The following is a 25,296-nucleotide window of genomic DNA, read 5'->3' on the forward strand; positions in this document are numbered from 1 at the left end:
TCGTCATGAAAACGTGTTTAAAATAGCATTTCCAGCTTAACAATGAGAGTCGTCCCAGACCGGGGATGATCACTGTTTATATTCTGTGCTCCTGAGGTCTACTTAAAAAACAGCATGGTACACATATTGTAAAGGACAGAATCCTAAATTGTGTGTTACAGTGTGTATACCTGCACGTATATATAGTGGTCAGGAAGTAGTTTTGGGGCACAAGAAATCTGAGAAATTCTAAAGATATGGAATTGTAGTAAACCTACCAGAGAGGGAAAGGGAGTAAAAGGTGAACTAAGAAAACCCTGATAGTATTATTTCATCCTGTTCAGTGTTGGTAGAATGCTTAAAAAGGTTTCTATTACATTCAACGAAGAAGGATCAATTAAAGAGTGGAGAAGTGTTGGTTGAATAGTCAAATGCTAAGCAGGGAAAAGTAATGTTGCCAGAAATTACTCCTGCAAGTTTCAGTAGAAGGTTGCAGAACAATAAGCCTTTGTTAATCCCATACTGGTTTATTCAAATAGTGTGTAATTCAAAGCAATTGCTGCTCCCCAGGCAGGAATTACAATTGCTACGTTGGAAGCGAGAATAATGTGTCATTCCAAGGGGAAATCAGGTCTGGAAAAGACCTCTTGGTTGAAGAACCTCATTATGTCCCAAAACAGCTTCAAAGCAGGCCAAGTAAAACAGACTGACTGCGAACCGCCCTGTGAAGTCAGCTGGCCTCGAACTGAGTTTTATTTCCCTTGTTTCTCTGCTTCTCTCCTTTTTGGTGGGTGGCAAGATGTCCCCAGAGCAAGGAGCAAGAGTGGAGGGGAGGCAGAGAAATTCAAGTACTGGATAAGCTATTACATAGAAAGTGGCTCCTTGTCCCCCAGCAGGGACATACAAGATCATTTAAGAGAACTCGATCATCCATGTATGGGCTTTATGTATATTTAATTGGTGATGATGGTGAGTACAGAGCATCCTCCCCTGGCATAAAAACATTGAACAAGAGTCAGACATGAGTCAACTGCAAGAGGAGGCTTGAATCATATTTTGAACAATTTTGGTCAATAGTCTTTCAGAGAACAATCTTCCGGTTTTATGGTGTCATTTTTGTGGAATTAAATGTGAACAGCTTAAAATTCCACGACTTTTAAAAAGCCAGCTTTGATTCCAGTGATTGATCTGTCCATGCTTCAGGGACACCAAGCTAAGTCAGCCCCCCAAGAACCTTTGGTGAGGCTATGCTAAGCGACCGGTTCTTGTGAACTGGCTAATTAGGCAAATTAATAGGCAATGCCAGCACAACCCTCATGAAGAACACTCCTTAAATGGTGTGGGCCATTTGTGACCTGAGAACTGCCTGTTAGGCACTCAGGAAATCCATAAGGAAGACCCAGAGATGATACATCTCAGTGGATCCGGATTCAAACAGTTCTTCCATGGTCTGGGATTCTGAACTGTCGTTACATGTTCCAGCATGCACTCAGCTTTCAGTGCTACAAGGGCAGAGGCACTGAACGCTTGCCAAATATCTGCACGCTTCCGCATCAGTCACAGCCCCTCCGTAGTGTGCCCTGTCCAACCACTGGGGCAGAAGTAAACGGCGTTGCTTCCAGGCTGTGCACAGGCGAGCACACGTGTGCGTTCTCCACGCATCCTCTTCCTCTACTGCCAGGACGGTGAAGGACAAGACTCCAAATGGCAGAGCTCGTATCAGCCAGGGCTGTTGAGCAGGATTCCCTTGTGTCTACCTCCCACTCTCCCCCTAGCCTGCATCAGTCACATAAGGAAAGCAAGAATAAACTTTCATTGTGTTGAGCCAGGATTCTGGGCTTAGCTGGTTACTGCAGCATAGTCTAAGCTAATACAGCTGCTTTTCTAGATCTTTTTGTAAAAAAACACAAAAATCCATCTGGAGAAGGGATGAGCAATTTGAGTGGTGCCATCCTTGAACCAGCCTAGGAGGCTCTGCCAGGTTGCCTTTGTATCATGTGCTCCCAAAGTTATTCCACTCTCTGAGCTGTGGCTGTTCCTGCAGGGTGTGTTGCAGGAGGAAGTGAGGAAGAGCCTGGTCAGTTGGGGGGATGATATGGGTCAGTTCCCTTCTGATGGTTTCTCTTCTGATTCACCAACCCCCTCTTGGGATTTTAGGCTTGCTAAACATATGGTACAAATCAGTGAAATTATTCATTGTGGTTTTCATCTGAGTGAGCTAGTTTCCGCTCCTAAGAAGGGTCTTAACAAAACAGGAAGTTTTTCTTGGATCTAGAAATGGAACTCTGCCTTCTGACATGAGTTTTTACCAACTTCTGCAAATCTCAATTTTCCTACTTCCCTGTCAAGAGGGTGGGGCAAATGGAAGAGAAGAGATGTAACCAGAAAATGCTGATTTGTACAGTAAAGAGTTAGGACTGATTGGGTTTGGGGATTGGGGGTGGCGGGGGGAATGGCAGCCTGTCCAAAGCAGATCACCTCCTCCCAAATTACCACTTAATCTCCTACCTCTTCTATCACTTTGACCTTGACAAAGAAGTATGAAGAGAGAAGTGAAGGGCCAAGGAACATTATGATAGTTGGTGGTCACCCCTTGATAATAACCTTTGACTTGTGTGACTCAGTGGACATTCCTCGAAACATTCTGATATGCCTCACCCACTAGATTCTGCTACATGGGGGCAGAGAACATGTTTTAGGTACCCACCACATGGAGGGCACCCAAGAGTGCGTGCAGGAATACAGGAAGGAATACTTGATTCTCATAACTATCTTTATAGTGAGGTAATCACTACAGTGATTTGAATGATAAAATCACACATAATTTCTATTTTATGTATGGAAAAATGGAAACATTAAGAATATGTTACTTGCTCAGTCATGCAGGGTCAATTAAGAAGTGGAACTAAGCCTCCCAATTTCTGTTTTAATTGTTTAACCAGTTAAAAGTCCTTTCCCCACCCCATATAACGAGACAGACCATTTGTCATCACTGCCATCATGTAATGTAAATTACCATCCAGAGATTCTATGTAATTTATGTCTACATTTGTATTAGACAAGACCGTCAGGAAAGACATCAAGATCCTGGTATCATTATCACTAGGGGATAGTCTTACAATGCCAATTCTTAAGTCCTTACTCGTTTACTCTTTGCCCCGAGAATACACACATACCTACGCTATCCAAAAAACAACAGAGAAGGCAGTACTGCCAGTAGTTTTCAGTGTTTTCTGTCTATAGGGAATTCAGTCAGCTCCTAGTTCAGCATTTTGAATTATTAATCAAGTAGATTTGGAGTGGGAAACCACAGGAAGGGAATCATGGCAGAAAATGCTACTTGCCCTACTGTCTGAACTTCTCTTTATTTGGCTGCGTTAGGTCTTATACTCGGCATGTGGGACCTTTAGTTGCAGCATGTGAGATCTAGTTCCCTGACCAGGAATTGAACCCAGGCCCCTTACATTGGAAGCACCAAGTCTTAGCCACTGGACCACCAGAGAAGTCCCTGAACTTTTCTGTTGGTTGTTGAACCTATATTCTAAGGAATACAGATCTAAACATTTAGTAGAACAGTGCTCAGGTTTCCTGATCCTGAAGACAAATGTACTCTTTGGGAAGAACATATGATTGAGTTTGTCAAGCTTTCTTTTGTTTGTGGGCACAAGGACCCGTTTCTACCCTGGTGATCAAGAGTGGGTCCTTAGTCCAGAACATGGTAGTTACATCATAGGTATGATTAAATATAGATGCAGAGATTTATCTGGTGTTCTCAGCAGATCATATATTCTTGGGTTCTCTCACTTTCCAGTTCTCTCTACCTGAAACTAACCGGCTCACCCCTGCCTTTAATCCATCCCTCCACCACCACCACCCACTTCTGCCACCCCAGTTCAGAACTTGTGCATATGATGCCAGGATTTTGTTTAGGGCAGCTGCTCAAATGAGCCTTCTTGCCATCTCACCTCTCAGGCAACATCATGAACTCAGAAGCCCACATCTGCCACTTAGTATACATTTAAATTAATTATTGGAAATTAACCATGTATTAACAGGATAAGTTGACAAAGGATAAACCATGGAGTAGCAACCTAAAAGAAATTGAGCTTTTTTTATTTCTTTTATGGGGACACAAAATATGCTTATCTTCTAAGCTGAGTTACTCACTGGCCAGATTCCAGCCAGAGACTGTAGTCTGTGACCTTCCTGGGTCATTCCTGGAAGCCCCTTTATAGTCTATAGCCAGAATCTCAGAGAGAGGTTGCTAAAGTCCCCCAATCCAAGTTAATTAGCAGTTCTGGTGTGTTCTTGGACATTTGTAACTCATCCAGGCTCCTCTAGATTAAAATACCTGAATGAATGCTGGAGACATTTCATGGTTGTGTTTTGAGAATTCCCTTACAACTTGGAAGGTTATTCTCTAATACCATAAAGCATTTCCCCCATTTTCCAAGTAAGGTGTAAAAAGTCACACAGCAGCATCAGGATTTAAACCTTTCTTTGTCTAAGGCCAAAGCCCAGTTTGTTTCCACCCCTCACTAAGCAGAGTTGGTCCAAAGGGTGGAAAAGTCATTTGACAGCGTTGTAGCCCCTTCAGCATCTTCCCGGAGTAGCTTTATTTGCTGTAAACACTTGTAAATTTCCAGAACCACAGACACACCCATATAAAAATGTTAATGACTAAAATGCCCTGTAAAACCAATAAAAATGAACAGTGTATTGACGTAGCACTGGAATTCTGTCTCCTGCTTCCTTCCACCAGCACAGATAATTGAGAATGAACAGGATTTTATTTTTCTTAAATTTATAGTCAGATCTCTCAAATCTGACCCCTTCTATCATTTTGTGAACTTCTCATTATGGAAAAAATGATGGTGAGTGATATACTTTAAGCTACTTTTCAAATAATGTAAAGTCTGTTCTCCTAAGGAAGAAACTGAGGCTTGTTTAAAAGAGAACTTTCCCAGGCCCCCAGGCTCTGCTGAAATTCTTGTAGAGGACGCACATGTGGGCAGCTCTGCTCTTAGTGCTCATGCTGTCTAAAAGATCCAGAAACTGTAGCTTCTGGTGAAGTGCCCTGCTGAACAGCAGGCTTAGAAAACAACCAAAATCCCACTGGGATAAAAGAGGGTCATTTGTTTTCAACTCGTGGACCTTCTACATTCCAGGAGGCACATCCCCCAGGCCTGTGTCTATGGCTGATTCATAACCTTGCACCCACACAAGCCTAGGCATTCACTGGGATCCAAACAAAGAGGTTAAGGTGTAAACCTGGAGGAAGTTTTTAAGGACCAGAGGGAGTTGGGAGTGAGGGGAAGATGGGAGAAAAGGTAAGAGAGGAAAAGCAATTACATGATCATATACTTGCCGCAAGCAAGTGAGCACATATGTTGGGGAGGCCTGGCTGATTGAAGGGCTGCTGAATGTGGTTTCGATAGCCAAGACCCTGCCTTTGATTCTGTAGCACGGCTTCCAGTGAGAGAGCTCATTGCCCAACGTGGGGTGACCAGGCTGATGCGAGTGTGAACACCTCTCCCCATCAGAGTTTATTTTATATGCTTGCATGGCCAGATCTGTGTTCCCAGCTGTAAGGCTTAGGGTGTGCAGTGTATTCCATGGAGGGTAAATCAAAGCAGCTGCAATCTTCTGCCAGGGAAGAACTTACTGCCCCAGCTTGGAGGTTCAGTGGACGATGAGTGCAAAAAGCTTTCTGGAATAGAAAATGAGATACCCCATGGGCCAATCTTTGAAAACTGCAAGCTGCCAAGCAAATGTGAACCATCAGGGATCTAAAAAAGAAATATCATTATGGCAGGGCTAGATAGATGGGCTTTCTTGACAGGAAGAATCCTCTGAACTGATGACTGAATGCCTGAAGGGAGTTGCAAGATTTTCCTTGCACTTCTGAAGACTACATAACTTAGCATTCTCCCTTTGGAAAGTGTTTCTGATGACCTTTGAGGCCATGGGCTCTAGAGGCTGACTCGAGTTGGAAGTGTGGCTCTGACATTTATCTGGGTGACCTAGGGCTTATTTTCTCTTCTGGAAAATGGGGATAATATCCTTTGCCTAACTAGATTGTAGTTTTGAGAGTTAGAAGTAATATACAGTGCCTGTAATTATATACCCTTTAAGAAATAGGGATGCAGATATCTACCACGCTTCCAGACTTCAGAATTGGCATGAACTGACTCAGTAAGATGGGACCAGAGAGGAGAATCACATCTAGGCTTTTATTCTTTATTTTTTTAAGCTAGTCATTAGCATTCTTCACATTCTCCAACTAGCAGATTATGAGTCAAGATCAATTACTATCTTTAAGTATGTTTAGTACTGACTGATCTATTAAGTGTAAAAGAAAGATAGCTAGCAATTATTGTGTTCTTAATATGTGCAGGGCATTCATGTTAGCGTTCTTATGATTATCATCCTCATTTTACAGATGAGGAAACTGAAGTGCAGAGATTAAGGAACTAGTTAGTGCAAGGTCACAGTCTAGTGAATGTCATGACTAGGAAATAACACGTAGATACAGAGTGGGGGGGTCAGTCTTGGCGCATGTCGGAAAAAAGCAAGATCAGTCACACTGGGAAGGTAGATTGAAATTTAAATTTTATTCTCTTCCAGTTAACAGCTCAGCAAAGATAACTATGTTTTTGTCATTTAAAAATTGCACTAGAGGGCGCCAAATACACAACTGTGACTTTAGAACTGTTTTGCTAATATAGTTCCCATAGTGCAACAAAACATATAATCAGTAAAGATTCAAGCCAGAAGGCCATCCCAGAAAGAGTGTGATGCAGTTTAGGACAATTAAACAGTTGTATTTCTAGCCCTACAATTAAAAGAAAGGAAAAACCCTTGTGCTTTATATTCAGCAATTTATAATTTGTCTCTACCTGATACTGATGTTATTCAAAGTGCCTTTCAGCTGGGTTTTCAAATTTCTCTTTGCTCTGCAAGCTGAGTGGTGAAGAGTAACCTGGAAAAGGGTAGGGTAATCTGGATGAAAATAAATTTTTAAAAATTAAACACGGAGATTTTTTTTTTTTAATTTATTTAGCAAAGTAAATCATGCATTTTCTTTTTAAAGAAAAGAAATACCCCACCTTACATCCAAGAGCTTAAAATTAAAAGGAACACCACCCCATTCTTAACCTCAAGAGGCAACATCTTTGAGAGGTTAACTCCAGATTCCTAAATAATGTTTATGTTTCTATTTCTTGATTTATCAAACTGACATTATTTGTTTATCTTTATGGGCTTTCCAGGTGGTGCCAGTGGTAAAGAACCTGCCAGCCAATGCAGGTAGAGGTAACAGATGCAGGTTCGATTCCTGGATTAGAAAGATCTCCTGGAGGAGGGCACAGCAACCCACCCCAGTTTACAAAGTAACTTTTATTTCCCCATATTAAGAGAGGAATAACTCGGCATTGCATAACATTTAATTTTTTTTACAATAATGAGATTACTTTGTATATGGGATTTCATCAAATTATACATGATGCTCATCCTTCCATGTCATTAAGCACTGAAAATGTCATTAAAAAAAAAACTGTAGTGTAACTTACATAGAAAATGTTCTAAAGTATAAGGAAACTCCACCTCTTTAACCAGCGTGAAGATAAGACCATTTCACTCCACAGTAGGAATTGTGATATTTGAAGATCTTGTCTTAGATATGCAGCAGTGAGAATAGTGTCTGAAGGGGCAAGGACTTAAGAGTCCTGCTGGGAATGCAGAAATCAATCAAAACAAGTTAACAACTCAGCCTAGAAAAGTTCTAATTACTCCTCCACATCTCAAGATCAAATGGATCATGAATGAGTTAGTCACAAGTTTGGAGTTTGTCAATTTTTTGGTGGAAAATAATTTTTGTATGCTTATAAATTATCACAAGCAGCACAAAAATCTGCTAGTGTCATTAGTGCAACTAACAAAAAAAATCTACCATCTTTGTTTAGATCTTTTTTCACCACCCCATCTCCAATCTGCACCTGGCTCCAAATGGTAGGGGGCACGGGTTGGGAAGTATTATGGTTTGTTGTCAGTCAGCAGCATAAAATGTACTTGGGAGGAAGCCTATCTACTACCACTAGTACATTTTTTCTCTGAAATAAAAACAGAACAGTGCTACAATCATACCATACCTAGGCTTGTCTACCATCCCTACAAAATACTCATCCAGTACTAAGCTCTGCAATAACGGTCAAGTTGAATACGAACAGAAACTTCTTCAGAACCAGGAGCTTGAAGGATGCCTGGGAGCTGGTAACATACTAAGAAACACCAGCTCCTTCAGATGGGAGGAGGCCATTCGTATGGGGACGGGGAGAAGCCTTACCTAACACAACCAACATATTACTGAACAAATAGATGCTCGATAAATATTTTACACATTTCCTTATTTATACTTAGCCTTTATGCTAGATACAACTTTATGCCAGGTATGCTAAGGGATTTGTATGTTTTACCTCATTTGATCCATCAACAAATGACTCAGCGACATTCTTTTAAATTTGGACACAGCTGGTAAGCGGTGACAGGGGCCTCAGAATTCAAATACAGATCCTCCCCATGGCAGGGACATTGTCGTTCTGGCCTCCTCTAGCAGAGCATAATGCACAGTCATTTCCACTCGGCACGTAGGACAATGGACAGACTAACAGCTACCAGTATTTCCGAAAATGGTTGCGGCCAGGTTGTTTGAGCCCTGTGCACCCCGGCAAGTTGTAAGACACATTATATGTATTTCGGAAGGAATGAGCAGCTGACCGTAAAGGGTGCGACTAGGACACTCAGTGACGCAGAAAAGGCTAAGGCTCTGGGCCCGGCCCAGGAACCGCTGGGCGGCAGTGGGCTCGGCCGCGGAGGGTGTGCGTTTTTGAGGCTCTTCCGCGACGTCGCGGGTGGGGCGGCAGCTCCAGCCGGGCAGCGGTTGCGCGGCCTGCCCTCTCCTTCGACCCCGTGGAACTGCTGGCTGCCGGCAGACTGGCAGTCTAGGCGGAGGGGCGGCGGGCCTCTGGAGACGCAAGAGCCGCTTTCCGGGGCCAACCCCGGCCCCTCCCCCGCCGCGAGGGCGGTGCCCATGTGACGCTGCCAGCGGCCCGGCTACGCCCTTCTCGGCGCGGGCCAGCCGGCTGCCTGGACGAGCGCGCCAGGCCCCGACTCTCTCGGGCAGGTGGCCAAGCCACGAGCTTGCTGCATCTGCTGCGCAGCCACCCACAGCTCCCTCTTCCAGACGGGGAGCCAATGTTTGGACGGCTGGGTAAAGTTCACGAGGGCAAGTCCCATCCCACCAGGAGCTAGCGAGTTCTGAATGAAGAGAAAGGGGATCTTGGGTGTGTCCACTGTATGATTAAGCCCGTTTATCATATATATACAGTGAAAGGGCCTATTTCCACAAAAGGCCAAAACTGGACGACAGAACCTCTCCTTCCTCTTGATTGGTCCAACTTTGAAGAGGGTTAACTTCTGTTAACGTTTCCAACTAAAGTTCCTCACTGTGGCTTCTCACCTCCACTTTGAAGTCAGCTGGTTTCTCCAGGGTCTGTTGAGGGAAGAGGCTGTCCTAAGCTAGAAAGGGGTGCTGGGGTAACAGTAGCTAAAGGCCTCATTACTAACAGCTAGTCCGGGGATGGCAGAGAGTCGTGTGTGCACTCTGTAATGCACATTTACAGCATGCTGAGAATTCTTAGGCTTTATGGAGCTTCCCTGGTGGCTCAGATAGTAAAGAATCTGCCTGCAATGAGGAAGACCAGGGTTCAATCCCTGGGTTGGGAAGACCCTGGAGAAGGAAACGGCAACCCACTTCTTGCCCGGAGAATCCCATGGACAGAGGAGCCTGGCAGGCTCCAGTCCATGGGGTCGCAAAGAGTAGGACACGACTGTGCGATTACCACTTCACTTCATGGGGCTGTCAAAAGTCATAGCACAAAATTGGTTAGGAATCTGCCTATTTGGGATCTAGGGGAGTATCTCTGGAAGAAACTGATGCTAAAGGTCATTTAAGTTTTTTTCTGGGAGCCTGAAACAATCTTAGCCCAAATAATTTGGTTCCATGAAACGCCATAAGAAAAGGAAGGATTCTGATGAACTACTTTAATCCACATTCTGGAGGTGTTTTGAAGCTGTATTCCCTATGTACAAAGATCTTGCTTTTTGCACCTGAATTCTCCTCGACTATTTTCCAGTTAATGGTTGGGTTCACATATTACAAATGTAACTGTAAAAAAAATTTTTTAAAGCCTACCAAAGGTTAGCAGTATCAGATTGTTTATGGTAAACCTACTGTGCAGACAAGTAACTTCCTTTTAGATAACCAATTTTCTTAAATATTGCTAATTTCCTTGTTATAATATTTAAACTCATTTGGCCAGGCAAAATCCTTCTCTCCTGCCTCCACAACTAATCTTTGAAAGTGTTTTCATTATTCTCTGACATCCTAAAGTATCTTTTTTTTTTTTAAACATCTAGTTAATCATGCAGTTTTCCTGTTCAACAAGAATAAAGAGGAGAGGGACTATCAAATCTCAGATGTGATGCAATTAATTCATCTGTGTGCAGCTGAAAATAGCAATTTTCTCTCCCTTCTTTCCTCATAGGATTGCACTGTAAATTCACAGCTCCTTTAAAAAACCATGATTGCTCAAACACACTATTTACAACTGTTCAAGCGATAGCCTGTAATATTTGCATTCCTGAAGTCTTTTTAAAATATTAATCCGGGTTTCATAAAACATCTCATAAGTGAGGAGCCTGTATTATGGTATCCTTTCTCATAATTGTATTTTAAGAGACAAACTCTTCATTGAAATTTAGTACCTCAAAAAAGGTTAAATTTTCTCGAGTATACCTTTTCAAAATACAGGACTAATTTGATTTTAACTTGGTAGGTTGTCAAAAACAGGCACCACAGTTAATTCTGCTATAGGTTGACCCAGAATCCCCAATTTAAGTACTACTGGCTTAAAAAGCAAATACATTATGGTTGCTTGGGATAATTTCTCCGGTTAATCTCAAGCTATCCGTATTTTATACAATCAGGTAGAAAATATCTATGGAGGCATGACAGTCACCAAACAGTAATTTATGCGAAAGTGCAAATTTGCTTTGGAATTCTTGAAGTTCTGTCCTATTATAGGAAAGGAACACAGCCAAATAAAATGTGCTGGATGGAAATGTGGCCTTTTTATAGAAAAACCAGTTTGTACAAATGCTTTGTTATTTATTCAAGATGTTTTAGGCTCGGAGATAATGTATGCCAAGGTTATTAAACTAATTTAAGCTCTCTTTCACCTATTTATGATTAAAATGTACAATTCTTTATTACTTTATTGCCGACCAAGGGCCTGGGGTTGAAGGAAAGCACTGAAATGGACCAAGCCTTTGCAGGCCAAGGACCTGAATTAAGTTGTGAAATAAAAGGTCCTGTACCACAGCCACACCTTGCCAAATACTTGGTAAAATCAGTGCTGCACCGGGAAGACCCAGAGGGAGGTGGGAGGGGGGATCGGGATGGGGAATACATGTAACTCCATGGCTGATTCATGTCAATGTATGACAAAAACCACTACAATACTGTAAAGTAATTAGCCTCCAACTAATAAAAAATAAATGGGAAAAAATAAATAAATAAAAGTGACTAGCCAGTGACTATAAACACTGTATTCAAGCTGTCTCACTTCTGGGCCCTTAGAAGAAATAAACATCTGTCTCTCTTTGCAAAAAAAAAAATTTAGTCAGGTAAGTCCAGTGAGACACTTCTCAAAGATATTAGACAGATGCTGCTGCTTTTATAGCTGTGTCCATCTGTGACAAGTGGCTACAGCGTTCTTGATACTACCAGTCCTCAACCCAGTGGGACCTTGTACTAAGATCAGTGCCACAAGGTAGAAGAACATGCAATATGATATTTGCTACTTCCTAAACAAGTATGAGAATATACTTGCTAAGTTTGTATATTGCCAACAAGTGCTAAATTATTCTGCAAAACGAAAGATGACTTAGAGGAAGACATTATTAGAAAGACAGGGCACCTGGAAAATAAGCAGCAGAAAGAAAAAAAGGAGAAACATTACGGTACTGAACACTTTAAAAATTTAACACAACAGACCTCATGTATGTATTTTACAATTAGAAGAAAATCTTATAAGGTAATTTTTGCAGTTTCAACCTCTTACTCAGTCCCCCCTGTGAAATTGTCAGTATATATTATGTATTAATGCCTCATGGAGTAAATTAAATTCTCTTATTGGTGAATGTGATTAAGTGCACAGTTCTGTCTTAAATTTTAATATGTCAGAGGCTGCCCAAGGAAGGCAATTACACATAGGATGTACAAGAATTGGTGACCAATTTTTAGGTTCAATACAGCTTTGTTAATTGCTTTATAAAATGCCAACACTTCACTGAAGAGTCTATCATTTCAAAAGAAAATCTTGACAATGCTTATTAAAATTCAATTAACTTTATTAGTAGTCTGTCAAGTAATAAAGTATTCATAGTAATCTGTGGTTCCACTGCACTAAAACTTTTACTTGGTTAGTGCCATATTTGAAGGTTACTTTCCTAATGAGAAGACAAATAATTGTTTTCCATTTATTAATGTCACCTATCCCATTAATTAATTATTTTTGAATACTGAGCATGATTCAGGCCCTGACTCACAAATTTCCTTAACGCATTAGCTTGTTTCTCTTTAAAATATGGGCAGTGCCAACACTATACTTCTCTGGTGGCTCAGCGGTAAAGAATCTGCCTGCAATGAAGGAGATGCAGGTCTAATCCCTGAGGCGGGAAGATCCCCTGGACAAGGAAATGGCAACCCACTCCAGTGTTCTTCCCTGGGAAATCCCATGGACAGAGGAGTCCGGTGTGCTACAGTTCACAGGGCTGCAACAGAGTCAGACTCGACTGATTGACTAAACAACAACAACAACATGATACTTCAGAGAATGCTGTTGTATGACCGACTACGCAGCACTCGGCAGAGGACTAAGTAAAACCCCTACCCCTACACAAGAAGTAGGCACTGTGTGTGCATACTTCCTATATTTTCTTCCTATATATCACTAAAATATAGGGTATAAAGCATTATACTAATAATTTAAATATATTAAGAACATTTTTTAAATGTTATTATAAATTCATTTTAATCACAGCATATTATTCCATCTACTGGCTCAGACACAGGGTATATAATTATTTGTCTATTCCTTAGCCATTTCTTGGTATGTGTAGTCTGACCTCCTGGCTAACCTGGCTTCCTTTTCTGTGTACCAACTGATCCCTTGATGACCAGCAGGCTCTCTGGCTTACCGGTTACCATTTGAGCATTATTTGTTTTCAGAAGTCTTAAGTTCAGAATACTTGAACTGCTCTAGCTCAGGAATCCACAATCTTTTCTTTTTTTCTTCTCTATAGGGAGGTCACAAAGGAAATATTTTAGGCTTTTCAAACCACAGTGTCAGTCAAATAGGGTGTCCCCACCCCCACAATAACACTTCAGAAATATAAACAACGTTCTTAACTCCTCAGCTATAAAGACACAGGCAGTGCTGGGCAGTGCTGGCTATAGTTTGCCTAGTCTTACTCTAGTCCTTAATGGGATAAAGGGTAGATAAACCTCAACTTCATGCAAGCATGTATGGTCACAGTAACTTACAAGTGCTGGCTGAATATTTATTTCAACATGGTCTTCATCATAATGCTTTCTGGCACCTGAAAATATCACCAAGTGCTTGTTTGGTCAATTAATATAGCATGTATTAAATATACTCACACTTTAGGGAAAAAGAAATTCAATGATTATGAAGAAATAACTCAAACAGATTTAAGTTTACTGTAATGTGTACAATTATATACTATGTGTATATTTTAGTTTTACAAGTAACATCTTTTATCTCAAATAGCTTCTGAAACTTGCTGTAATTCTAGTAAGTAACATAATAGAAGTTATTTTTTGAATATTCCCAAAGACAGAGGATGAGATGGCTGGATGGCATCACCAACTCAATGGACATGAGTTTGAGTGGACTCTGGGAGTTGGTGATGGACAGGGAGGCCTGGAGTGCTGCAATTCATGGGGTCACAAAGAGTTGGACACGACTGAGTGACTGAACTGAACTGATTTTAAAATAACATCTAAAAAAAAAAATTGAGGTTAAATTTCTCCAGTAGTTCTTGCTTACTTGGTTAGTCTACTTACAAGTGAGTTACATGTCCAAATAACTTTTGCTGTTTGCCACCTACCTATCCGGTTCCTCATTTTACTCATCATGTTTTGTGGGACAGAACCAGTTTGGAATAATGTATTCAGTTCCAGAGGTGCAGAGGAAAAAAGAGCTGACCACAGAGATGTCCAGTATCACTGAGGCTGTTTAAACAGAAGCCAGTCACTTGCTGGGCAAACTAATGCATGCATAAAGAGGCAGGGAGAGGTAACACTGTATATTGGACGTTTTTAGGCTGAATTCCATCAATCTCTGCTAACATCTGCTATGCTATGCTGCATGGAGCAGGACTGACCACTGTGATAGCCCACAGATGTACCTACTCTCATAGACAATGTTTGAGAGGAATTTACAATGTGTTCTTGTTCATGTATTTGGCACTTTTGTAAACTCAGTCATCTTCTTAAGACCAGTAACTTCATCCTTCTCTCTGCCCTTTGGTGCTTGTATGGCACATTCCTTTTAACTGCAGCAACTCACAAATTCCCTCACTGCCTCTTTGAACAGGAATAATGCTCAACATAGTGGAATGTTGGAAGGACTCAATTCCACACCCCATTTGTCCCTTCAGACTTGAATTTATTAGGCAGGATGTATTGGAATATACTCATCTGAAAAAAATTTTCTTTCCTTCTCACCCCACAAAATATCTTATCCATACATTCTAAATGCATTTATGTCATCTTGCTTTTCAAGTTGAAGAATCCCGTAATTAATGACATGACCACTTAGGTTTCCCATTTGAGGCAAATCTATGCCTTAATTTGGGGGGAAAAAAAAGTTAAAAAATTCAATTAAGTGAGATATACACACTACTTTATAGAAAATAGATAATGAAGACCAGGGCATTCTATTCAACACTCTGTAATGACCTATATGTGGAAAGAATTTTAAAAAGATTGATATATGTGTATTTACAACTGATTCACTTTGTAGTACACCTGAAACTAATATATTGCAAATCAACTATACTCCAATAAAAGTTAATTACAAATCAAAAAGAAATAAGTGAGGGTAAGATAAGGAGTAACTATGACTCTTTAAGATAGCCAAATGCCTCATTATCTAAACAGTGATGCCTATGAATGCAACTCCCACTGTCCCTACCCAGTATCCACTGAAACACTGCCAAGACAATTAGTTTGGCACAATCAGCAGGCAAAGACCACCTTGAGCTTAATTCTGATCTAGAGTAAGTTAAATTTACATTTTCTATTCCAGATTAATCCTCTGGACAACGTGGTGACCATATCAAGACTAAAAGATATGTCAGCATTCTCAGAAACAGCCTCCCTCTCTCCCTTATACACACCCACACACAATGTTTATTACCAGCTTGATGGAAGCATAAACTCTTGGTATACTATTTACTATATTTTCATATATATATGTATATATATCTCCATATGCTGTATTATGGATTTGCTCAAGTCATTTGTAGTTCTTTATATTTGGCATTTATAAATAAGTCAAAAGAATACTAATTTAACAATCTAAATGTAAGATCAAAAAACCTGTTCTTGTTAATAAGCAAATTGGTATCTTTTGGACTGAAGACAGAGTAACCAAGGAGCAGGTGTATTTGAAAAAAAGTTCATTTATCAGTTTATGAAGAAAAGACAATTATCTCTTTAGCCAGTAATTTCCTTCAAGGAGGTTATTATATAGGAAGTCTAATAGTGTGCATAAAGCTGCCTGGTGAACATGATACATGTGGAATTATATGATGAGAATATTTACTGGTATTGGGGCTGGAGTTTTTATGTTGAAGTGGGTCCTTAAGTCCTAACTCATGATATCTAAAGTTCTTAAAATCTACTACTCTTAAGTTACTAATATTGAATGAAAGAATGCTTCTTTCTGCTCTTGAGTTGCACTTCTGGGATTTCAAGTTCCTGCTTTTACCTTAAAGAGAACACAGTAACCTTGGTTGAAAGATCATTGTCTAAATATCTCCAAAAAGTTAGTTGTAAAAGTAGTAGGATGAAATGTCACTATGTTTAAAATAACAGCTGATAGCTCCTCCCCATTTAAAACGCTCCTGTATATTAAAAGAGTATATAAATAAGGTATTTTTCACAAAAAACCTAAGCACTCCTAAAAGACAGACTGATTCCAGGCTAACAAAACTTGACCCTTATCTACTACAGAAAAAAGTCCATCAGAACATTACAACTTTTTTAGGAAACAAATTATGTCGCTATTCTGAAGAAACCTCCAAGAAGAAACTAAATGGTTCATGCCAATAGTACCCCCAGGCTTCTCAGGTTGGAGGTACAATAGAGCTCTCCAAAAAAGAAATAGGGAATGGGGAACAACTGTTGGCACTGTAGCTTTACAGACACATTTTAGTGGAATGCTTCCTTCCATGTAAGTGTTTATCAAACTGGTACCTGCATGGCAAGTGCCTGAGCATGAGAAGTTTCTGCAAAATGCAGACTCCTGGGTCACACTAAGGACTTCAGCAACTGTGGTTCTTATGGAATTGCTACATTCTAAGAAAATTACGAATGATACATAATAACCTGTTTGGGGGAACTGGGGTGGAGCCCTGGAATGCATAGTTAGTGAGCGTCCCAGATAATTATAGTAGTCAAACTAGCTTGGGAACTACTGACATGCAACACTTTAACATGCCTGTAGTAGAGAAGCTAATTTTTTTAAGTTTTTTTTTTTTTTTAAAGGCTTGGTAGCCATGAGTATGACCGTGGGCATTAAGAATTTGTCTTCAATGAAAAATCAATTAAGTTGTTAGAAATGGGTGACCAACCTTAAGTCTGCCCTGAATTAAATGTGTGATGATATTTCTACCAGTTTTCATGTAGCACTTTCACCTAACAGTTTGGAAAAGAAGGAAAAGAATTTGTCAGGATCTGTATAACAGAATGTATCACCTTATAAAAATGTTACAAATCTTACAATTTATTTTTAACAGTGCCAAACCTGCCTGAAGATTATAAAATTGCTTGTGTTGTGCAAGGGACTGGTCAACACATTACTAGATTCAACTTTATAAAAATGAATATCAACAATATCTTCTGTTGATTGTAAACTAATAAGAATTCAGACTAAGGATCCTTCTGTGCAGAGACAAACATGTACTTTTTTATCAAAGCCATTTTGGGATGTTTAGTCCCTAGGACTGTTGCTGCCTATTGGTAAGCATTTATGATCTCCATTCATTATTTGTGGGACCATGCCTATTTTTTTGAAATGAGATACCAGAATCTAGTCCTGAAATTTTATCCTGTTAATAGGGCTGCTGATCAGTTTAGAAAAGTTTGCAATGCAAAGGTTCTTTTTTCTAATGTAATGAAGCAAAAGTACCCGTACAGTTATCTTATTATTATTATGCTATGGAAAGGCAAGTTTAACCTGAAAAATAAGAATTTATAACCAAATACCAGAGGTTGGACAGGAATTTTCAATTTGATCAACACGATTGAACACTTTTTTTTGAGGAGGTTTTTATCTGCAATGGACAAAGACTACTAGGAAAGATAGAATTGATGTTCAATTATTCATCCACCTCCACCCCCAAATAGAGTGGCTTTGCTCTTGGGCACAACCATTACCATTTTCCTAGCTTTTAACTACAAAAATTCATCTTTACTTCTCTTCACAATTAAAGTTTAGGAGCTATTTTGCAGTTTCATACTTACAACAAAGAGAGAAGAGACCTAAGTAATTAAAACATTTACTTGAGCACTTACTATGCCCTGGGAATTAATGCAGGGACTATGTATTTATCTGAGAGAGACAATGCAAGTTAAACACGGCCCTTCAAGGGCTCACATTCTAGCAGGGTGTGGAGATTCTAAACAATTATAACAAACTGCTATGATATTAACAGAACTGGGTAAAGGGTACATGGAATTTAAATAACAACAGACTTCTGGGAGAGCACCAGAGAAAGCTTGAGAGAGAAAAGAACATTTGAACTGAAGGATGCATTCAGAAGTGGGTAGAGTAGGAATATTCCATGAAGAGATGATACAAAAGAAAGGTCTGACAGAACAAGTTTGGAGAACTGAAAGCAGTAATATGGGTGGAAGCAAAAGGAAAAGCAACTGCATCTTTGGAAAAAAGGGAGAAGCCACCAAGTCACAGAGTTCCTTCCTTTATGCCACTCTAGGAGCATGGATTCCTTTAAAGCATTTCAAGTAAGATCAGACTCACATTTTAGTAAAATCACTTTGAAGGATGTTAGATGGATTAGAAGGGGCAAGATTAAAGCCAGAGTAAGCTATGTCACTACACAGTTTTATATATACTCATTTATTTGATATTTAGGGTAGGCTACTCTATGCCAGGTCTGAGCTAAAATAGTGGCAATGGTTACAAAGACAAGGGGAGGTGAACCAAAAAATAATGGACATACTTATGGACATAACAGACACCAAATGTTGAAATGAGAGATGGTTCCTGGGTTTTGACAAGTTGTAAATCATACAGTTTGCATCCTATTTCTAAAGATAATATACAAGCATTTTGCCTTGTCACTACAAACTAGAACTCTGAAGAAAAATGCTTTCTGGGAATACTTGCCTGTTGCAGAAAATTCATCTGTAAGCATACAACCCAGAGAGAACCAGTGAAACCATTATACTTTATTTCCTTTACCCTCATTTCTGTGAAAGCACACACAATATACAAATGCCCTATGAACTATAAATTTTCATGTTTTTGTTACCTTTTCTTTGTAGTATACAATGCTCTGAAATGGATTCTTTAATTTTATAATCCTTTTACACATTTGTCTACTTCCAGGATTGACTTGTCACAAAATGAGAGTTGAGATAACATGAATGATTCACAAATCATAATCCCAAATGAATTCTGGATTATTTTTCATTATTCCACAGCAAAAAGAGAGTAAGAACAATGCAGCAAGTTTTTCAGGCTTCCCTGGTGGCTCAGTGGTAAAGAATCTCCCTGCAACGGAGGAGACCTGAGTGTGATCCCTGCGTTGGGAAGATGCCCTGGAGGAGGGAATGGCATCCCACTCCAGTATTCTTGGTTAGAGAATCCCATGGATAGAGGAGCCTGGCGGGCTGCAGTCCACAGTGTCACATAGAGTTGGACAGACTGAAGGGACTAAGCAGCAGCAGTAAGTTTTTCAAAGTAACAGTTTCTAAAATCAAGAGACCCTGTCCTTATTTGCTGTTAGTAACTATTTTTGAAATACATGTCAATGTATGACAAAACCCACTGCAATGTTGTGAAGTAATTAGCCTCCAACTAATAAAAATAAATGAAAAAAAAAAAAGAAAAAGAAAAATGACAGTGTTGCTATTTAGACAACTAAATCTAGCAACTCTATAGTGTATTTGATTAGGCCTAAACCCCTGCCTATATGCAGGTCAGGAAGCAACAGTGAGAACTGGCCATGGAACAGACTGGTTCCACATAGGACAAGGAGTACGTCAAGGCTGTATATTGTCACCCTGTTTATTTAACTTATATGCAGAGTACATCATGAGAAACGCTGGGCTGCAAGAAGCACAAGCTGGAATCAAGATTGCTGGGAGAAGTATCAAGAACCTCAGATATGCAGATGACACCACCCTTATGGAAGAAAGTGAAGAGGAACTAAAAAGCCTCTTGATGAAAGTGAAAGAGAAGAGTGAAAAAGCTGGCTTCAAGCTCAACATTCAGAAAACTGAAGATCATGGCATCTGGTCCCATCACTTCATGGGAAACAGATGGGAAAACAGTGGAAACAGTGTCAGACTTTATTTTTTGGGCTCTAAAATCACTGCAGATGATGACTGCAGCCATGAAATTAAAAGACGCTTACTCTTTGGAAGGAAAGTTATGACCAACCTAGACAGCATATTAAAAAGCAAAGACATTACTTTGCCAACTAAGGTCTGTCTAGTCAAGGCTATGGTTTTTCCAGTGGCCATGTATGGATGTGAGAGTTGGACTGTGAAGAAAGCTGAGCGTTGAAGAATTGATGCTTTTGAACTGTCTTTAGAGTCCCTTGGACTGCAAGAAGAGCCAACCAGTCCATCCTAAAGGAGATCAGTCCTGGGTGTTCATTGGAAGGACTGATGCTGAAGCTGAAACTCCAATACTTTGCCCACCTCATGCAAAGAGCTGACTTATTGGAAAAGACCCTGATGCTGGGAGGGATTGGGGGCAGGAGGAGTAGGGGACGACAGAGGATGAGATGGCTGGATGGCATCACCAACTCGATGGGCATGAGTTTGAGTAAACTCCGAGAGTTGGTGATGGACACGTAGGCCTGGCGTGCTGTGATTCATGGGGTTGCAAAGAGTCAGACACGACTGAGCGACTGAACTGAACTGAAACCCCTGCCAACTAGTTCTTTTTAGTCTGTCTCTCATACATACCAAATTGAATTGCTGTGTTCTACCAAAAATCCCTACAAGTTTCATGATTATTTTGCTTTGTTGATTCATATCTTAGAGATTTATGGACACACATTGATCTGTCCTAAATTTTGTTATCCTATCTTCAAAACAAAGACTCTGTTAGGCTCCTATAAGACATTAGACCTAGACTATGAGGCACAAGTCCTTCATTTAGAACAAATCTAACCAGCTTGTTGGGAAGCTATCTAGTTGCTCACTGCTACTAATATATAAGGGAGTTACCCATGTATCTCTACAAAGACAGTTTATTATGACTAATAATTACCCTGTTCTTGTAAGTACCTTTCTTCCAAGTAGCTTAACAACTTTGGGTACACAATGCCTCTTTGATGCACAGTAACAGAATGAGTAAGCAAGGATGTAAGTTCTGCCAGTGAGAGGGAGAGGCTGCAAGGGAATGAATAATTAAACTCTAAACAATGAAACTACTTTCAAGTTCATACTTTAAGTCAAAATAGCCTGTGATGTCAAAACTCTTCCTTATGCTCTCAATCTAAAAGAGGACCAATACCTTAACACATTTACCTTCACCTGATCATTCTGGGGCCCCAAATTCTAAGAAGTTTGCTGGTCTGGCTCTAATTACTGAGTTCTAAAATACCAAATTTTATGATTGATATGAAGATCTTCTTTTCACTGAGAATTCCTTTCCAAAGAATGAAATTAAAAATCCACATATGAATGCTTAACTATCCTCTTCCATCTTCTAAGCCTTACCTCATTTGATTTTATAATCTGATTCCTTCCTTTTACATTGGTGATTCATTTCAGAATGATTATATTTTAATTTCACACAAATTATGTTATTTCACAAAAATGCATAGCAAGGAAAAAACTGCATTTATAAATGTAACATTTATTCCAGTAGGAACATATGATTTGTTTTACTGTTTGAAAAATGGAAGACATAACCTAAGTATTGTTTGTTACTAGTATTTTTGGAACACATGATGGCAAGGGCTGGTGCGAGAAAAAAAGGTTATGCATAAAAAGCAAGCAGTCGCTTCGCTTCCACAAATAGTTGATTTTACTAAGTACCTGGTTCAGAAAACTTAGCCATTTGTTCAAAGAATTTACCTTAAAAATTTTTTTCACTTTGATCTAAGTCTCCAATTAAATTCCGGTCAGAATTTAGACCTTATCCTTGAACATTTGATAATGGGGAATTTGATAATTTGATAATTCCCATTTGGCTGATAAAAAAAGGCAGGGATACACAGAAATAACTATGCCATAGCTATTATAGTTTCATAATCATGAAATTTTGATTTTCATGACATAAACCTCTGCTTCTTTCAATGTTTTCTGTTTTGTTTTTTATTTCAGAGAAGCTATTTGGACCTAAAGGTATGAATTAAGAAGTAATCTACTACCGAACTTCAATTAAAGCTCAGTTTACTCTGTAGCTTAATGTGAGGAAATTTTAAGACAGTCTTAATCTCCCCATCAATTTAACTGGTCATCTTTACAGAGGCTGAGGGCTTCAAGAATACCAAAGTTTGACTTGTTGTATTATTTCTTGCCTACAGAGGTAAGGATAAATTTAGATCACACTGATACACATATTTCAACAGTATACATTGTTACATTAACTACAGAAACTGCAATTAATCAAGTGGGTAATCAAGAGGGAAGTCTGGAAAATACAAAAGGGGAAAAAAGGGGGAAGAGAGCAAGAATGGGAACCAAAAATTAAGTGTCTACTCTATGTTAATGATCATGTAGGAGCAAGACAAAGATACATAAAATACTGAAAACAAACATGAATGACTTCTTTAATGTAAGCACTAACTGATTAGGATTCACTTAAAAATTAAGGAAAAAAGAAAACATGATCAAATTTGGTCATACCTAGAAAAATGAAGTACTTAAATCCAAGTTATCTTGATGGATATTTCGTCACTTGTAAAAAGACAATCAAAACCAAGTCTCTATCACTAAAAACTAATTTCTGTAAGACACAGCACAAAGGCAAAGAAAACACTAGCTCACGTGACAGATTAAGCACAGCTGTCCCTCCATATCCTTGCCCCACAGATGTCAAGATCCCTTATAAATGGTATTCATTCTTAGCTTGTTCTGATGTTTAGCTACTTGTGAACATTTACAAATTATGACTCTGGTATCTAAAATGTTACATGACAGGCTCTTTACTGAATGTCCAGTTTTCAATTTGGAATTAGTAAGCAATATCTGGGTCCCTGTGAAGTCCCTGAGGACCTCTGTGAGACAAGTCAGTAATTTCCCTCTTTGAAACTATTTCCTCAAAATAAAAGAGAAAGAAGAGAGAATGGCTTGAGCTTCACTGATAAAAGGACTCTAGATTAAAAAAAATAATCTGGTTCCAGTCCACCCTCTTTTTCAGTCTCATCTCTCAGTGTACTTCATGTAAGACTAGTCAGACAGGTTTCTTATACTTAGAACATATTTTCTTTACTCCTGTTCTTTGCCTTTGCACATAAAGCCATACTGATTGCAAATGCATTGTTTCACTGCTCCTACCCCATCCACTATTGAAATCCACATTGTCCCTCCTAGTTCAAAAATTCAATCACCTCTACGAAGCACATTACCTGTTAACTGGGGCTCCTGGTTGAATGCTTACAATACAAACCTACAAGGCTTAATCCCGAAGCGTTAGTTGCTCAGCTGTGTCCGACTCTTTGGCACCCCATGGACTGTAGCCCACAAGGCTCCTCTATCCATGGAATTCCCCAGGCAAGAATATTGGAGTGGGTTGTCATGCCCTTCTCCGGAGAATCTTCCCAACCCAGGGACTGAACCCAGGTCTCCTACATTGCAGGCAGATTCTTTACCATCTGAGTCACTGGGGAAGCCCAAACCCAAGCCAGATTATAAATTAACAGAATACAGACTAGTCCTATTCTATGCTTAGTCGCTCAGTCGTGTCCGACTCTTTGTGACCCCATGGACTGCAGCCCGCCAGGCTTCTCTGTCCATGGGGATTCTCCAGGCAAGGATACTGGAGTGAGTTGCCATGCCCTCCTGCAGGGGATGTTCCCAACCCTGTGATCGAACCCAGGTCTCCCACATTGCAGGCAGATTCTTTACTAACTGAGCCACCAGGGAAACCCTAGCTTGTACAAACAGGTACAAATATTTAAGTGAAGAGGATGAGGTGGCAGAAAGCAGATTTGAGGACTAAAAACACTGGCAAAATAGGTGATAAATGGATGGGTGGGTGGGTGAACCCCAAAAGTTCTGTAACATGATGGTACAGAATGAACCAGAACATTTTCCATCCATTTATATATCCAACTGACTTGCTATCATTACGATAAACACATGCTATGGCAAAATGTTCAGGCAGTTAGCATCAGAGCACATTATGTTATTCCTGCAACAAAACTGAGTGCCTGTTATATGCCAGGAACTCTGCACTTTAGCCACAAAGATGAGACACTGCCTACCAATATTTCATAAACTATAACGGAAAAGAATAACATGAACAGGACAGTGTGACAGACACAGAATTAACAAAGAAAAGGGAATATCTCATTTTCTGGAGATAAACCAGAGACAGATGAAGGACGTTGCATGCCATAGGGTGTGTTGTAGCTTGATCCTCAAATATGGCAAACTAATTGAGTGTTTTAAGCAAAAAAGACTGATTGGAAAAATGTTTGATTATATAAATTTACCTAGAAGGGGAGAACCATTAAAAGGAAACAAAAGGAGAAAAGCTAAGAGAAAAAAGGTCAGTTTTGAATTTGTTCAGAGACGTGTGAGATATTTAGCAGTTCCAATTGAGTTCAGAGACGATTCTGGAGTTCATCAATAGGTAAAAGGGTGGGAATTGATTGTGTAAAGGTGATTCAATGGACATGAATTTAAGCAAACGATGGGAGATAGTGGAGGCCAGAGGAGCCTGGTGTGCTCCAGTCCAAGGGGTCGCAGAGTTGGACACAACTTAGCAACTAAACAACAAAAGGTGATTGTGGACATAACACTGGGAAACAAGCAGCAGAAAAAAGCAATTAATAAAAACAGGAAGGACATGAGTAGCAACTAGCAAAGGGAATTAGCATATAGACCAAGGAGTTTTGAAGAGGTATATTCTAAGAAATCACATACTATAGGTTATATACCACCACCCACATCTGGAGCACATAATAAAGAACTTTCACAAAATGTTATAAATGCAAACAGTTGTATATAGTGTTTTATTATTTCCTAAGATAAAACTTACCTAAAAGGCTGAGTTTGTGGAGAAGAGGAACTAGTTAACTTTTAGTCATTTAAAGTTCAAAAATGGTACAAGTGAACCCCTGACCTCTATGTTATGGATAGAGTATCTCTTCAGTCATATATAATTTTTCAAAGGAGTTTATCTTGTCAACCGAACTGAAAAATGTAAGAGCTAGGAATTATCTTCCATGTTTCCATGTATCTTAAATATGGTGTGAAAAGTATTAGTCATTGTGTCCACCTCTTTCTGACTCCATGGACTGTAGCCCACCCGGTTCCTCTGTCCGTGGAACTCTCCAGGTAAGAATCTTGGAGTGGGTGGCCATTCCCTTCTCCAAGGTATCTTTCCAACCCAGGGACTGAACCTGGATCTCCCATCCGTCTGAGCCACCAGGGAAGCCCTAAATATGTTAGGAATGTAAATTATTTGATTGAACTTAGAGCTAGAGTTCCAGTCTGTCCCAAGAACAAAG

At 39.8% G+C, this 25,296-nt stretch overlaps 1 protein-coding gene across 5 annotated transcripts in view; it reads left to right on the forward strand.

Moving 5' to 3' along the window:
• Window positions 1-23,838, forward strand: part of LHFPL3 (LHFPL tetraspan subfamily member 3) — a 630,765-nt gene extending 606,927 nt beyond the window's left edge. For 3 of the 5 annotated variants that reach the window (XR_009696664.1, XR_009696663.1, XM_061165192.1), the window contains one exon: window positions 15,435-23,838. The gene's annotated coding sequence lies outside the window, so the exon portion shown is untranslated. The remainder of the gene's footprint in view (window positions 1-15,434) is intronic. The other 2 variants (XR_009696661.1, XR_009696662.1) reach the window with 2 other exon arrangements.
• The last annotated feature ends 1,458 nt before the right edge of the window (window positions 23,839-25,296 follow it).

Source organism: Dama dama, chromosome 18 (genome assembly GCF_033118175.1).
Source record: "Dama dama isolate Ldn47 chromosome 18, ASM3311817v1, whole genome shotgun sequence".
In the NCBI taxonomy this organism is placed as follows: Eukaryota; Metazoa; Chordata; class Mammalia; order Artiodactyla; family Cervidae; genus Dama; species Dama dama.